The sequence below is a fragment of the Phoca vitulina genome, unplaced genomic scaffold (genome assembly GCF_004348235.1).
Source record: "Phoca vitulina isolate PV1807 unplaced genomic scaffold, GSC_HSeal_1.0 scaffold10, whole genome shotgun sequence".
NCBI classification, from domain to species: Eukaryota; Metazoa; Chordata; class Mammalia; order Carnivora; family Phocidae; genus Phoca; species Phoca vitulina.
The window spans coordinates 24,034,482-24,049,988 of record NW_022589713.1 but is presented as its reverse complement, the minus strand read 5'-3'; the positions used below and the strand labels follow the sequence as shown (position 1 = coordinate 24,049,988).

The 15,507-nt window shown below is 40.9% G+C and overlaps 1 protein-coding gene across 4 annotated transcripts in view; it reads left to right on the top strand.

The window, feature by feature from the left end:
- Positions 1-1,254: 1,254 nt before the first annotated feature.
- DNAJC13 (DnaJ heat shock protein family (Hsp40) member C13) overlaps positions 1,255-15,507 on the top strand; it is a 122,391-nt gene continuing 108,138 nt past the window's right edge. For 3 of the 4 annotated variants that reach the window (XR_004300090.1, XM_032408702.1, XM_032408698.1), the window contains exon 1: positions 1,472-1,732. The gene's annotated coding sequence lies outside the window, so the exon portion shown is untranslated. Of the gene's footprint in view, positions 1,297-1,471; positions 1,733-15,507 lie in introns of those variants that run through there. The other variant, XM_032408699.1, reaches the window with a different exon arrangement.

Sequence of the window (15,507 nt, the reverse complement as noted above, 5' to 3'; positions counted from 1 at the left end):
CTCCATACAGACTTCTGGAATTATTGGAAGGCTTTGCAACCTATAAAATGCCGCATAAACACAAGTTTCTGTTTCCATGGGATAAGGCAAGAAGGCCCCTTAACTCAGCCCTCCAGTTTCTTTTTCCTTCTCCTCCCCTTCTACTCTGTTTAAGGTTCTGTCCACACCCAGCTATTCCTGGCACCACCCCTAAGATGCACCTTATCTTACTGCTGCAGTACAGGAAAGACTACTACTCTAAGGCTAAATGCAGTCTTTTTCTGCCCTAAGGTAGGGAAAAGGGTCAATAAAGTCAAGAAGCAAAGTCTGTAAAAACCATTGTCTACATTTTTCATCCTGCAACTACCATCTCTAAAAAACAAGTCAACCGCTGAAAGGGACTCTGAGAAATCACTTTCAGCATGGCTTTGCAGAATATTAAACCCCTCAGACAACTTTAACCCTCATAAAATCATGTATCCATGCAATTCACCCCCATCCGTTTTTTGAACTTTGCAGCAGAATCATTCATTTTTGAACTGTGGTCTTTAGAATTCAGGTCTGGGAGAGGAGACTGTAAGAACTTCCATAAACTTGCTCACAGGTAACACACAATGTCCCCTCTTTTCTCTAACCTGACGCCCCACCTCCAGCTCCTATGTGTGTTCAGGGAGATGGTATTGAGGGTACAGACTATGGAGTCAGACTGTTACGGTTCAAACACCAAGTCCATTACTGTGGGGAAGTGCCTTAATTTATCTGCAAAACGAGGATAATTCCTACTTCAGAGTTGAGGTTTAACTAATGTAAATAAAACCCTTGGCACGTGATCAGCAGACAATAAATGGAGCTATCAGTATTATCTTCCTGGCATTCCCATCGACGACAAGCCATAGCCATCTCCCAAGCTTTAATCTTGGCGACCTCCCAGACCACTAAAATTTAAACCCTCAACTGTCATTCTGTAAGTCTTAATAGCGGTGAACCTGCTGGCTCGCAATCCAGCCAAACCGGGTAGCAGGCTGAGCCTTCGGATTGCCTCGCGGATATTCCACGGCATTTGAAGTCCGGGGCGAAGCTGGGGAAAGGCTTTAAAAGAGGACTTCAGGGGATTAACTGTGTAAAGAGCTGGGACGCAGCACAGTCGCCCGCAGGACTCAGAGCCACCCGCCAAGGGGCGTGACCTTAGGAGAACAAGCCGGAGGGGCGTGGCTCCACCCGCGAGCGCGCGCGCGCGCGCGTTTGCTTCGGGGCGGGTCCTCCTCGGCACTGCGTGGACTCCGGCTCCTACAGCCGGCCCCGTCACTCGGCGCATGTGTAAATTCTGGGGGGCGGGCGGGCCGGTAGAACGCGGAATTTCTGGGAAAGAGGGCGAATGGGACGGGGAGAGCCGAGAAATGCATGCGGGGGGGTGGGGCGGGACAGAAAGCGGAAGAGTTGAAATCAGCTGACCGGGTCTCGTGACAGCCTGGGCGGTGGCGACGCAGGCGTATTGGAGCGCGGTTGCTGAAAGCCTGGGCGAAGATGGCGGCCTCCAGAGTGAGCCTCTGAGAGGCAGAGGGAGGAGGCGGAGGGGGCGGGGAGGCCGGGCCGCCGCGGCACCAGGAACCCGCGGCAGCGGAGCTACAGGGCCCCGAAGGGGGAAAGGGGAAGTGGTGAGGGGGAGGAGGCCGGAGGGCGCCTCATCTCACTCCGGACGCAGAGCCGGCGGCGGGAGGAGCTCGGGCTGGAGCCTCTCCAGCCTCCCGCGAAGGTAAACCATTCCGGGCACCGGCCTCTGGGGCTCTGCCTTATCCCCTCCCCACGCCAGGGGGACTTGGGGGGCTAAGGACAGGAAAAAAGAGGGGTGGTGTCTTGGCCGCCGCAGCCTCCAGCTGCTAAGGAAAGCAGATTACCCTCCCCCAAGGCTGCTGGTCTGGTTCCTCCCGTCGGATTCCCCCCCGGCTCCAGGTGACATTATCCCTGGGCGCTGCCTTGTTCAGCCCCACCCCTCTTTTTCGGATTGTTTTTCCGTTTTCTACCCACCATGGTCCCCAGGTTCCCTCTGTACATCCTTACCCCACACACCCCTTACTCCCCTCTGGGCTCCGCCCTCAGGATTCCCTTCCAGCTTCCTAGTCTGAACAGACTTTGTGCTGGTTGCCGGCAACTCTTGTTTCCTGGGGTCCGCGACCTTCCTTCCCCCCACGTCCGGTGTAGACTTGGACTTTCTTTGCTTAGCTTTGTTTCGTTTCGTTTGGAGATGGGGAGCACCCGCGTCGTTTCTTCTCCAGGCTCTCCCTTTTCCAAAATCAAGTTTACCCCCCAGGTTTTTCCTTTCCTGCAGGGGAGCTTATTTTCAGTGGCCTTTCCTTCACTGCTGTGATTTTGCCTCTGAATGTGGCCTTTGGAATGGGTGAAGTAGGACTCAGACGCTCAGTGAAGTGGCGGTTAAACGCAGATTTGACTTATTAGACTTAAGAAGAGTGCCTTCCCTTAAACCGTCTTATTGTAGGGTGTTCGGTTACCTACTCTTGTCTTCAGATTGTTTTCTTTATCAGTTGATGTTTTCAGATTGTTTCCTTTATCAGTTTTTTTTTGAGGGGGGGTTAAAAAATCTCCCCCTAATGAGGCTATGGTCTCCCAAAGTAATGATTTCTCTCTTCCCTTCTCTGCTTTTCCCTTTTACCCTACTGTGATTTCTTCTATACAGGAGGGCCTAGGCCTGATGCTTTTACCTCCTCTATGAAGGGCTTTACAGTGTTGGGTTATTTTGAGCCTCTTGGAGTGTAATGTCTTCGCGAAAAAAATTTCAGAATATTTCTTTAGGCTCTGCCCCAGTGACTCTCTTTCTTGCTGTATTTTCTTTTTTACTTTATGGATCTGATCGATTTCTAGGTTTGAAAGTACCATCTGCTGAGTTTGAGGAAATTACAGTGGTCGGGTTTTGTAGTATATTATCAGTATTCTGTGAGTCTATGGAAATATGAAATAGGATTTGCCCTAAAAAGTTAAAAAAAAGGGAAATTTGAAAAACTCGTCAGAAAATCACTATCCGAAAAAGACTTGATTCACATTTCTTTGGTTTCTGGAAAGTGCTATATTGTTTGACTGAATTTGACATATAACCTAAAACCTTGTTAACATATTAAATGTAATATTAAACAGTGTTTAAGCAGCTATATCTCAGACTTGGCTTTTGCTGTTAATGTCACAGTGGGGCATAAGTCCTGTTTAGAACATGTTACACTGTATTCCCAGTTTGAGAACAGGAAGTAGAACATATTAAGGGAGGAAAAGAATAGTCAGAGGGTTATTAAGAGAGGAATGTCAGGAACCTTAAGTCTGTAGTCCAGTTCGTGGAAAATACCACCATTTGTATTCCACTGGGAGGCAATGGATGTTCCTCTTTTTCTAAAGTGACAGTAGTAAATAGGCTAAACCAAATGAACATTATCAATGCAAAAGTTACGGAACCATGGAAAACAGGAGTTATTTGTAAGAATTTAGCTTTATCCACAAATAGAAGGTAGTTGCTGAGGTGGACTATAACAATGCTGGCTTTATTAAATTTGTTAAAAAGGTTGATAGTGGAAGCTGGTTCTCAATAGATACTAAATTACAGTTGAAATAAAAAGGATCTGTTTTAACTAATTTGGCCCCGTCCTTAACCAGTTCTGTTTACACAGGTGATTTTCATTGTACTTACCTTTCCCCCGCTTCTCTGAGGTACTTAAAACTAGTAAAATAGAAGCAAGGCTGTGCAGGTAAACTATAGCAAAGATTTGGTTGCTAATAGTTTCAGGCCTAAATGTTGACTGTAATATTTAGCAGTGGTTAAAGGGGAGTTGTTTTGAAAGAGATCCTCTAAGTCAGTGTTTCTCAACTTCATTAAACCCAATAAAGACTCCCTTTTTATTCCAAACAATTTGTAACACCTGCTCGATTATTTGGAGATAGTTTTTAAATAATATAACCACCTTCTGACTTTGGTCCTGGGACAAAAAGAAGATTTGCTGTCACTGTTGCACCAAAAAAGAATGGGACTCACTTTAAATTCTTGACTTTTTTTTTTTTTTTTTGAGAACTGTTAAAGAACTGAGGTCACCGAGCAAACCATTGGCCAGTCTTTTAAGGTGAGAGGGTATACATGAATTCAGTGTCACCTTCATTGGACACAACTGGACACTGGTAAGAAGAGTTCAGCTAGAATAGCTGACAAGTTGATGAAAGCTGAGTGCACCTTCTTCCAAGCTCTTTCTCTACAAACTCACTAGGCACTGTTAGAAAAGATTGGAAAGAACCCTGGGGAGTGTCTGTTGCAGTGCTGACCTAGAGGAGGGGAAAAGCAGCAGAGCTTTCAAGAGGGGCACAAAACTCTGATTCTTTCTCTGTCTCTTTTATGGAACAATAACCTTAATCTCTGAAGGGAAGGGCATCTCTGCTGGCCCCTTGGTTAGCATTCACTGAGCTGCGGCAATGCAAGAAAAGGGGAAAGAATCTCCTCTGGGCGGGGCACTGAGCTTAAAACTGCAGCCAGGAGGAACAAGAAGGTCACACCCCTGAGATCCAGGGGTATAGTGTATGCCTAAGACTGAACCTTAATCAGAACTACAAAGATTCCATCTCCAACCCCCTGCCACTATAAGAAGTTTTGAGTAACAAGTGAATGCAGAATATTACTAGGAACAATATCATGCAAAGAGACACAGCATAAAGAATCGGATAGACATTGCTGTAGTAAACCATCCCCCACCATAGGCACCAGCTATTCTGTAGATTTTTGAAGCCTGTGGTACATTGAGAATAACCATAGCAACAGCAAATCATAAATCCAGCCCAACTCCTAAACAGATTAACACAAACCCTGCACTAAAGACCCAGCAAAGAAAAGACATGTCCATTTCCAGTCACAAAAATTATTTACCTCAGTCTCTACTCTTCTATACGTGTCCAGCTTTCAAACAAAATTTATAAGGCGTACAAAAAGGCAAAAAGAAAATTCTCTAGAGAAAGCAATCATCAGAAGTACACTTAGATTAACATAAATGCTGTTATCTGCTAGGGAATTTAAAATGACTAATATGTTAAGAGTGGATAACATGAAGATCAGATGGGTAATTTTAGCTGATAGAAACTATAAGAAAGAATCAAAAGAAATGCTAGAGCTATTATTACACAGTAAAGAAATGAAGAATGCTTTTGGGCTTATCAGAATTGACATAGCCAAGGAAAGAACCAGTGAAATTATAAATGGTAGAAGAAATTTACCCAGCTGACACAAAAAAAAGTTAAAACACCCTAGAGCTTGGGGATAGTATTAAACATTTTAATATATGAATGATTAGAATCCCAGAAAAAGAGAGAACAGAGTAGAAGAAATATTAAAATGTTTGAGGAAATAATAGAAAAATTTCCAAAATTAATGTCAGACATCAAACCACAGATCCAGAAGCTTAGAGAACACCAAGCAAGATAAATACCCCCCCCCCCCCGCCAACTCAAAACACACCTTGACATCATATTTAAACTGAGGAGGTAAGTAAACAAAAGACAGAGAAAATCTTGAAGGTAGCCAAAGAAAAGAGAAACCTATACAGAGGGACAAAGAGTTAAAGCAGAGAAACCATGCAAACAAGACAGTCGAGTGACAGCTTTAAAGTACCAGAAGAAAAAAACAGCAAAAATATTTTTCAAAAATGAAGACAAAATACAGACACTGTCAAATAAAAGCCAAGAGGCTCAAAAATATAATCTCTCCATTTACATGATAGGTACATTCCTAGAAAATTATGTGCATATTAAACTCTGCAAAATGTACTTTGTGATTTATATTTAATACAGGATTAAAATTGGGATCAGTTATAAATAGGTTTTTACCTATGTTAATGCCCAGTTGGATATTTGAAAGTCAGTTGAGGGTAGTTCTTCAACCTGTGGGACTGTCTTGTACATTGAGGGGTATTTAGCCCCATCCACTAAATCATAGTACAGTAGTCACCCCTTATTCACTTTTCATAGTTTCTTTTACTTGAGGTCAGTAGCAATCCAGAATCAGATGATCCTCAAAAAAAAAAGTTCAGTAGTCTAATGCTGTATCACAGTGCCTGTGCTATTTACCTCATATAATCTCATCACATAAGCATTTTATCTCAAGTCAAAAGAAGGCTGAGTGTAGTGCAGTAAATTTTGAGAGAGATCACATTCACATAACATTGCTGTATATTGTTATAATTGTTCTTATTTATTGTTAATATGTCAGTGTACCTAATTTATAAATTAAACTATTATAGGTATGTACATACAGGGAAAGAGTCTATATGGGATTTGGTACTATGTGGTTTTAGGCATCCACTGGGGGTCTTGGAACACATTTCCTGTGGATAGGGGGGACTACTTTAGCATTTCTCCCTTTTTTTTTTTCCTTAAGATTTTCTTTATTAGAGAGCATGAGTGGAGGGGAGAGGCAGAGAGAGAGGGAGAAGCAAACTCCTTGCTGAGCAGTGATCCTAATGCGGGGCTCGATCCCAGGACCCAGGGTCCAGGACCTGAGCCAAAGGCAGACCCGTAACCGAGCGAGCCGCTGGGAGCCCCTACTTTAGTGTTCTAATCATAGTGCCTTTAAAATTGTAGTCAGTGGTTTTCAACACATTTTTCTGCTTCAGCAGTTTTCACATGCTCAGCACATGCCAATCAGTAACATCTCTTGAAGTATGGAGTGATTTCTAATTGTGGGAACTCCTTTGAGAATCACTGATTTGGGAATATTTTTGTAGTAAGTAACTTAAATCAACATGGTTGTGATCATCTTTACTAACTTAGACTAAGTGTCGTTCAGTAAAATCTTTATTTTATCAATAAAGAGAAACATAATTTGCTAGTAGTTCTTTTCACAGGCTCTTTATTCAACAGCCTGCATATTTGAGTTTTACTTGCACTTTTAGTGGACTGCTTATGAAGAGTAGTGATCTCTAAAACAACAAAGTTGGGCGCCTGGGTGGCTCAGTCAGTTAAGTGGCTGCCTTTGGCTCAGGTCATGCTCTCAGGGTCCTGGGATCGAGTCCTGCATCAGGCTCCTTGCTTAGTAGGGAGTCTTGCTTCTCCCTCTGCCTCTCCCTCCCCCCTGCTCATGTGTGCGTGCGTGCGCTCTCTCTCTCTCAAATCTTTTTTTTTTTTAAAGATTTATTTATTTGAGAGAGCGAGAATGAGAGAGAGAGAGTGTACATGAGAGGGGGGAGGGTCAGAGGGAGGAGCAGACTCCCCACGGAGCAGGGAGCCCGATGCAGGACTCGATCCCGGGACTACAGGATCATGATCAGAGCCGAAGGCAGTCGCTCAACCAACTGAGCCACCCAGGCGCCCCTCAAATAAATCTTAAAAAAATAAAACAACGAAGTCTACATTCAATGGGATTTTATTGTTGCAGCGTTCTAAGTTGCCCTTAGAAGTAGACCAAACTGCCTAAGCAGTGTTCACATTTTTAGCGCATGGCCATTGGTGATGCCTCTATGAAGTTGATGAGTAAAAATTTGATCTGTGATGAACAGATCAAAAACAAAACCCCAAAGCAATCTAAAATAATTACTTAAATGTTTTCTTTTTTTTTTTAAAGATTTTATTTATTTATTTGACAGAGAGAGAGACAGCGAGAGAGGGAACACAAGCAGGGGGAGTGGGAGAGGGAGAAGCAGGCTTCCCGCTGAGCAGGAAGCCCGATGTGGGGCTCGATCCCATGACCCTGGGATCATGACCTGAGCCGAAGGCAGACGCTTAACGACTGAGCCACCCAGGCGCCCCTTAAATGTTTTAATTTTGTCAAGTATAGTTGCCAGAACATGAAGGATTGATAAGGTTATGAATATAGGAGATTTCCCCTAATATTTCATAAATCCTATGCTAATTATAGTAAAATTTAAATTCTTATACATGGATTTCAGACATGTATTCCTTAGTCATCTAGTGCTATGAGGTTTCTCTCCCCCTCAAACTTCTAGTTAAGATACAGAATGTATTTTGGATGTTTACCAAATCTTAAGAGTAGATAAAGCCATTCCCTCCCCCAACCGTAGATGTGCTGGGTTTAATTTTAAAAGTGTAATTTTCCCTTTTTTTTTGTTAACTGGTAGATTTGAGGTGTTCTGTAAGATCTGAAGAACTATGGCAGAGTTAGGAATAACAGGGATATTTCAGAAAGAGCCAAAGGAGAAACCTACATGTTGCTGTTTTGTGTTGGGTGAAAGGGAAATTGTAGTAGCCTAAGCTCCTTGTCTTTTAATAGTGTGTTTGCCTATTAGGATGCTTACTATAAAACTTCCTCTAAGAAGAATTTGTAATATGCTTAGGAAATTTAGTCCTCCATTATGCATTCACTACAGTGATAGAAAAAACAGCAACAAGTTAAAACATGGCAGTTGAAAATCTCTTACCGGGCGCCTGGGTGGCTCAGTTGGTTGAGCGACTGCCTTCGGCTCAGGTCATGATCCTGGAGTCCCGGGATTGAGTCCCGCATCGGGCTCCCTGCTCAGCAGGGAGTCTGCTTCTTCCTCTGACCCTCTTCCCTCTCGTGCTCTCTGTCTCTCATTCTCTCTCTCTCAAATAAATAAATAAAATCTTAAAAAAAAAAAAAAATCTCTTACCTATTAGGGTCTATTTAGTGTAATAGAGGAAGATTATTTAGTACCTGTTTGTGAGCTAAAGAAGAGCTTATTGAACTAGTACATTTTGTTCTTGCAGAGCCAAGTTAGCTTCAAAGATAAAATAAAATAGAAATTAGGTCTAAAAATTTTCGGGAATGTGTACAAACTAAATGATCATTAGCATCGATTTCACAGGATTGCTTAAATGAACACATTTGTTTGGGTTTTTTAGGTGAATATTCAGGGCTGTTTTTAAGTTTTTTTTTGTTTTTAAGTTTTGGAAAGGAGAGTCATAATCATGCATCTTTCTTAGAAAAAAACTTTTTGTTACAACAGCTAGAGGTCTATTTTGTGAGAAGTAAGAATTATTCCCTCAGATGACATCAGCATACATGTGATTAAAATGTAAAGACGTATTTTTTTTTTCAATATTTATATTGCATAGGAATGGCCAACAAAATTAACTACTGTGATATTTATGCTTGCCCCCCCCAATTAAGATACTATTAAAAGTGTTTCTTCAGATTTAGGGGTTGCTTTTGAGTTTCCCTTGCCCTTTTATTTCATGAATATATATCTGATTTCTAATTGGAAAGGAATGGATTTTTAAAGAATGGGGAGATGGATCTTAGATTATTTTGCCCTACCCTGTGCTGGTGGAAGTATTTAAAAGTTCATTTTGATGTGGCAGACAAGGTAAAGGTTTCAATATTATAACTTCTGGGCAGTTATTTGGAGATAAGATTGTCAACTGAAATTTGACCGTACCACTGATTTCTTCTCCAACCACATTTATCTCTGGAGTTAGTGGGTTCTTCAGCGCTTTTAGAAAGCTAAGGTAGGATGTATTAAAACCTTACTTTGTGATCTATTTTATAAGCTGTATATTTTTTTAAAAAGATTTTATTGAGCGAGCAGGAGCATGAGCAAGGGGAGGGGTAGAGGGAGAAGCAGACTCCCCACTAAGCTGAAGGCAGACCCCTAATGACTGAGCCACCCAGGCGCCCCTTTATAAGCTGTTTGAAGACCCCTGTACACGGGCGCCTGGGTGGCTCAGATGGTTGGGCATCTGCCTTTGGCTCAGGTCATGATCTCCAGGTCCTGGGATAGAGCCCCATGTCAGACTCCCAGCTCAGCGGGGAGTCTGCTTCTCCCTCTGCCTCTCCCCCTGCTTGTGCGCGCTCCCTCTCTCTCTCAAATGAATAAATAAAATCTTAAAAAAAAAGACCCCTGAACAGTAGGTATTATACACATTACACATACTAATTTGTTACTTATTTAGAAAGAAATGCTTTTACCTCTACTTGTGTTATATATTAAAACATGAAGCTGAAAATTAAAAATTAAAAAAGAAGGGGCGCCTGGGTGGCTCATTCGTTAGGCGTCTGCCTTCGGCTCAGGTCATGGTCCCAGGGTCCTGGGATTGAGCCCCCACGTCGGGCTCCCTGCTCAGTGGGAGGCCTGCTTCTCCCTCTCCCACTCCCCCTGCTTGTGTTCCCTCTCTCACTGTGTCTCTGTCAAATAAATAAAATCTTTAAAAAAAAAAAATTAAAAATTAAAAAAGGTTAAAGTTCATAACAGTTTCCCCCATACACAGCACATTCTAAGACAGTCTAGTTGTAACTTTTTAATCTGGGTAAAAATTAATGTTCCATTAACTGTTTATATTTTGTGCTCGCTTCAGCAGCACATCTAAAATTGAACGTTAACTATTTATATTTTTACCTTTTATTTGAAACAAGTAGCCAAGTGATGTAATTCACTCAGATTTTGAATCCAGTTACAAATAAATGTAGGCCTTTAAAAAGCTAGTATTAAGGGATTCTGTCTTTGGTTATTACTCAAGATTAGCCTTTGCCTTAGCAGTGGTCTCCTTCCCCCTGCATTTTTAATAGAATATAGCTGTATGAGGAAATATTAAGTTAATAAATTAGTTCCTGTATGGGGCACCTGGGTGGCTCAGTTGGTTAAGCAACTGCCTTCGGCTCAGGTCATGATCTCAGGTCCTGGGATCGAGCCCCGCATCGGGCTCTCTGCTCAGCGGGAAGCCTGCTTCTCCCTCTCCCACTCCCCCTGCTTATGTTCCCTCTCCCACTCCCCCTGCTTATGTTCCCTCTCTCGCTGTCTCTCTCTCTCTCTCTCTGTCAATTAAATAAATAAATAAATACAAATCTTTAAAAAAAAATAAATTAGTTCCTGTCATGTGACCTATACCATATTTTCAGGTGTAGTGTCACAGTGTAGCAGAAAAACAGCATTTCTATAGGCGAGCTTGGTCAGAAAATAAAGGTAAATGCAATTCTCCAAATAAATTTTTCATCTACAGCCAAGTTGAGAGAACTTTACATTACATACATACTCATATACTCATCTCCAAGATTTTCACATTAACATTTACTAGTTGCTTTATCATATATCCATCTTTCTATCCATCTTATTTTTTTTTAAATATTTATTTATATGATAGAGAGAGAGAGTGCAAGCAGGGGGAGCAGTAGAGGGAGAGGGAGAAGCAGGCTTCCCGCTGAGCAGGGAGCCCGACGCGGGGCTCGATCCCAGGACCCTGAGATCATGACCTGAGCCCAAGGCAGATGCCTAACCATCTGAGCCACCCAGGCGCCCCTATCCATCTTATTTTTTAATGCATTTCAGGACAAACTCATGTTTTTAATTCATTATTTGAGAGCAGAATTCTTTATGTTACAGACTCAAAGTGTAAAAACTAGTATCTCATCTGCTCTCTCCAAATTGTTTTAATTGTGTAAAAATTAGTCTCGGTGGGTCATGCAAAATGTGCTTTAAAGGCAAATAGCATTTATTAAAGCCATTTCCTTAATTTATTGACTAGTGTATTACATATGGTCCCCAACTTAATGATACCTTAACTTAAAATCTTTAAACTCTATGATGGTGTGAAAGTGGTATGCATTCAGTAGAAACCATACTTTGAGTGTTGAGTTTTGATATCTTCCCAGGCTAGCACTATGCGGCATCCTACTCTCGTGACCACGGGCAGTGGCAGCGAGCCGCAGCTCCCAGTCAGCCGTACAGTCACAAGGGGGAACAACTGATAGGCTTAGAACCATTCTGTTTTTCACTTTCAGTACAGTATTCAGTAAATCACATGTGCTACTCGATACTTTGTTATAAAATAGGCATTGTATTAGATGATCTTGCCCAACTATAGGCTAATGTGTTCTGAGCACATTTAAGGTAGGCTAGGCTAAGCTATGATGACTGGTAAGTTGTGTATTAAATGCATTTTCAGCTTACAGTGGGCTTATCAGGAGGTAACACCATAGTAAGTCAAGGAAGATCTGTATTTTTCTGAGTATACACATTCATCTCTGGATAAATGAGGGCTCTGTTTTTACTTAAACACAAGACTTGCACATACACTTAGTTTTGTTGTGTGTGTAGATTCTTTTGCTTACAGCTTGGCTGTAATCTGTCTGGGTGTCTGTGGTGTTGAGGCCATTCAACCTGTTTTTTGTTCTTAGTATCAATTTGGTGTAGGCTTCTGCTTAGTGGACTCTCAAATCCTGTGGTTTTGTGTCAAAATCGTATCTTCTGAAAGATCGGTCTCATTTTATTCATAAATGGTCTTAAATGGATTGCAGTTTTACTGCCAGTAATAAATTAGAGAATGTGAGAACATTAAATGTTCAAAAGCATGAAGCAAGGGAATTCACTGAATAGGGTGAATCTAGCCAAAATGCCTGTGTTGCCCTGAATTTGACTTTTTAACCCGTAGAACAATTCTCTCAAAAGAACAAACTGCGAAGTTGCAAAAACGCTCTGTTGGTGGTATAATAATAAGGTATGGAACAAAAACAGGTGAAGCCAACTTAAAAAATTGGAGATGCTTTCTGTGTGATTTAGTTACAAAGAATATGTAAATTTGTGTTTTGCTCATCAAAAAAAGGGTAGGTCTTTGAGAATTTGAAGTGGGACACTATTGCAGGAATGAAGGAGATGAATTTTTTTTCTTTAGATTTTATTTATTTACTTGAGAGAGAGCAAGCGGAGTGCTTGCGAGAGAGTGCGCGCACGGGGGCAAGGGGTGGGGAGTGATGAGAAGCAGATTCCCTGCTGAGCAGGGAGCCGGACACAGTGTTCCATCCCAGGACCCCAGGATCATGACCTGAGCCAAAGGCAGACACTTAACCGACTGAGCCACCCAGGTGCCCCGAAGGAGATGAAATTTAAGCAATAATTAGTTTGAACAGATAAATTCTTGCTAACTTGAGTACGTCTTAACAACTGGCAGGGTGGCAAGTGTTGATGATGCAGATGCTACCAAGATCTCATCCAACAAGTTTTACATTTTTTTAGTTGGATAGTTCATTGCTATTTAGAGAATGTGCCTATAAATGACTGTTATTGCTGTTACCTGCTTGATGCTTGAGCTGCTTGATACTAGAAGTTTTGCATATTTTTCATCACTATTAATTGGAATTATGGTTGCCTAAGAGTTTTTGTCTATGAGCAACAATTTTAGAAACACTTTTGGAGCTTATTAAAGAAATATGTAAATATTAATGGAGAAATACATAAATATTAAATGGACCATAGATTATTTGTAGGGAGTGAAGTTCTTTTTTCCAAAAGTTTCTCAAACCATAGTTAATTTGTAGATATCAACATAAATTTAAAAATATTATGTTGGTTTCATGTAAAGAGATACTTCTAACAAGTGAAATTCCAAATACGTAAGTAGGGGATTTAAAATGTGGTAAGTAACATTGACTTGAAAAATGATAGTATTTTATAGGAAAAAGTTGAAATAAAGAGAAGCTTAAATGTCAGGTTATAGCTGACTTAAGATAATTTTTAAATATTTCATCTATCATGATTACCTTAACCTGTCTCATGTATTTATTCCTTTTTATTTTTTAAATTTCATTTATTCATTTATTTTTGAGAAAGCAGGTGTGTACGCAAGCAGAAATGTGCACAAGTTGTGGGGGAGGGGCAGAGGGAGAGGGAGAATCCCAAGCAGGCTCCACGCCCCCGTGCAGAGCCTCAAGTAGGGCTCTATCCCATGACTCTGAGATCATGACCTGAGCTGAAATGAAGAGTCGGACTTAACTGACTGAGCCACCCAGGTGCCCTTATTTATTTCTTTTAAAAACCTTTTTAGGTGGGGCGCCTGGGTGGCTCAGTCGTCAAGCGTCTGCTGTCAGCTCAGGTCATGGTCCCAGGGTCCTGGGATCGAGCCCCGCATCGGGCTCTCTGCTCGGCGGGAAGCCTGCTTCTCCCTCTCCCACTCCCCCTGCTTGTGTTCCTGTTCTCGCTGTGTCTGTGTCAAATGAATAAATAAAATCTTTAAAAAAAAAAAAAAAACCTTTTTAGGTAAGATAAATTGTAAGGAATAAAATAACAATGGATAATAAAATAGTGACACCCTCATATATTCAACGCAGCTTAAGAAATATATATTGCTATAGTTATTTTTGAATGAGCAGGTGAAAACTGTGAATACAGATTAAAGCAATAAAACACTATACTTTTGAAGGTAGAAATCCTAGCTGATATTCTTTGGTGATATACATTGAATAAATAGTACAAGGATTGAAATTAAAAGATAAAAGATTTAAGATTAAGTAATTTAAAAATTTTAACTTTCCCACCTGAGACACCTTAAGAGAGATACAGGGCCTTGTAAGCCTGAAAGAGAGGTAATCAATCATAGATATGAAACAACTATTTCATATCTAGGGTAGTATGTTTAAAGTACAGTAATAACTATTATGATTGCAGTTACTATTTTTGAGTGCTTATTCTGAGCCAAGCATCACACTCCCCCTTTATCTCATTTAGTCTCACCAAAGCCTTTTGCTACAAATACTGTTCTCTCTCTTTCATAGATGAACCGTGATTCTGAGAAGTTTAGGAAGCTTTTCTTCAAGGTCATGCAGTCAGCAAACGGCAGTTATTACTAATCTGCCTTCAACCATACGTAACATTTTAAAAATTTGCCACCCTTACTTACCTTGATGATAGATTGAAATTAAAACTAGTTTAGTGTGTATATAGCTTTTTGTGCTAGTCGTTAGTTACATTTAGTGTGGTCTGGTATCTGTGCTACAGGGAGCTATTTCAAGGTTGTGTTACAAGATTAAATCATCACTTGAACGCTGTGCTTGGAGGAACCCCAGACTTGCCTTCACTCATTTTCCAGTGGTTCTCTTGAAGTTCTTCCAAGTCTCACTTTGAATGATACATAGTCCGTACAGAATATTCTTATCCTATTTCTTCTGCATTTTTCTGATATTTGTGTATTGCCATTATCCACTAGTGAGTTATTTGTGTGTCCAGGAGTATCCTCATGGTCTAAAAGAGTTAGTGCAGTTTCCAGACCAGTTGCCTTTTTATTAGATTAAATGACTGCATCACAAAGTGGTTGAGGTTTTATTGACAATATAAAATAGCTTTACCTGAAAATTTGGAGAGGTTAATATTACACTGTTGAGAAGTAGGTCCCAGCCTCAGATCTCATTAATCCGGTTATTTTAAAAGTTCAGGTGTTAGTTAAAATAGTATTTTTCTGTTATTGAGCTCCTTAAAGACTATCTTGGAATCCTATATTTGTAGGAAATTTCTGTCATGTTTGTTTTGAACACTTCATTTAAAAAAAAAATTTTTTTAGCCTTTTTAAAAAAATATTTATTTATTTATTTATTTATTTATTTATTTATTTATTTATTGATGGAGAGAGAGAAGGAGAGGGAGAAGCAGGCTCTCTGCTGAGCAAGGAGCTTGATTCGGGGCTCGATCCCAGAACCCCGGGATCATGACCTGAGCTGAATGCAGACATTCAACCCACTGAGCCACCCACGCACCCCGTTTAAAAAATTTTTAAAGCTTATCTATAGACAGAAATATTCAGCCTTGGAGCTTTCCTTTTTCT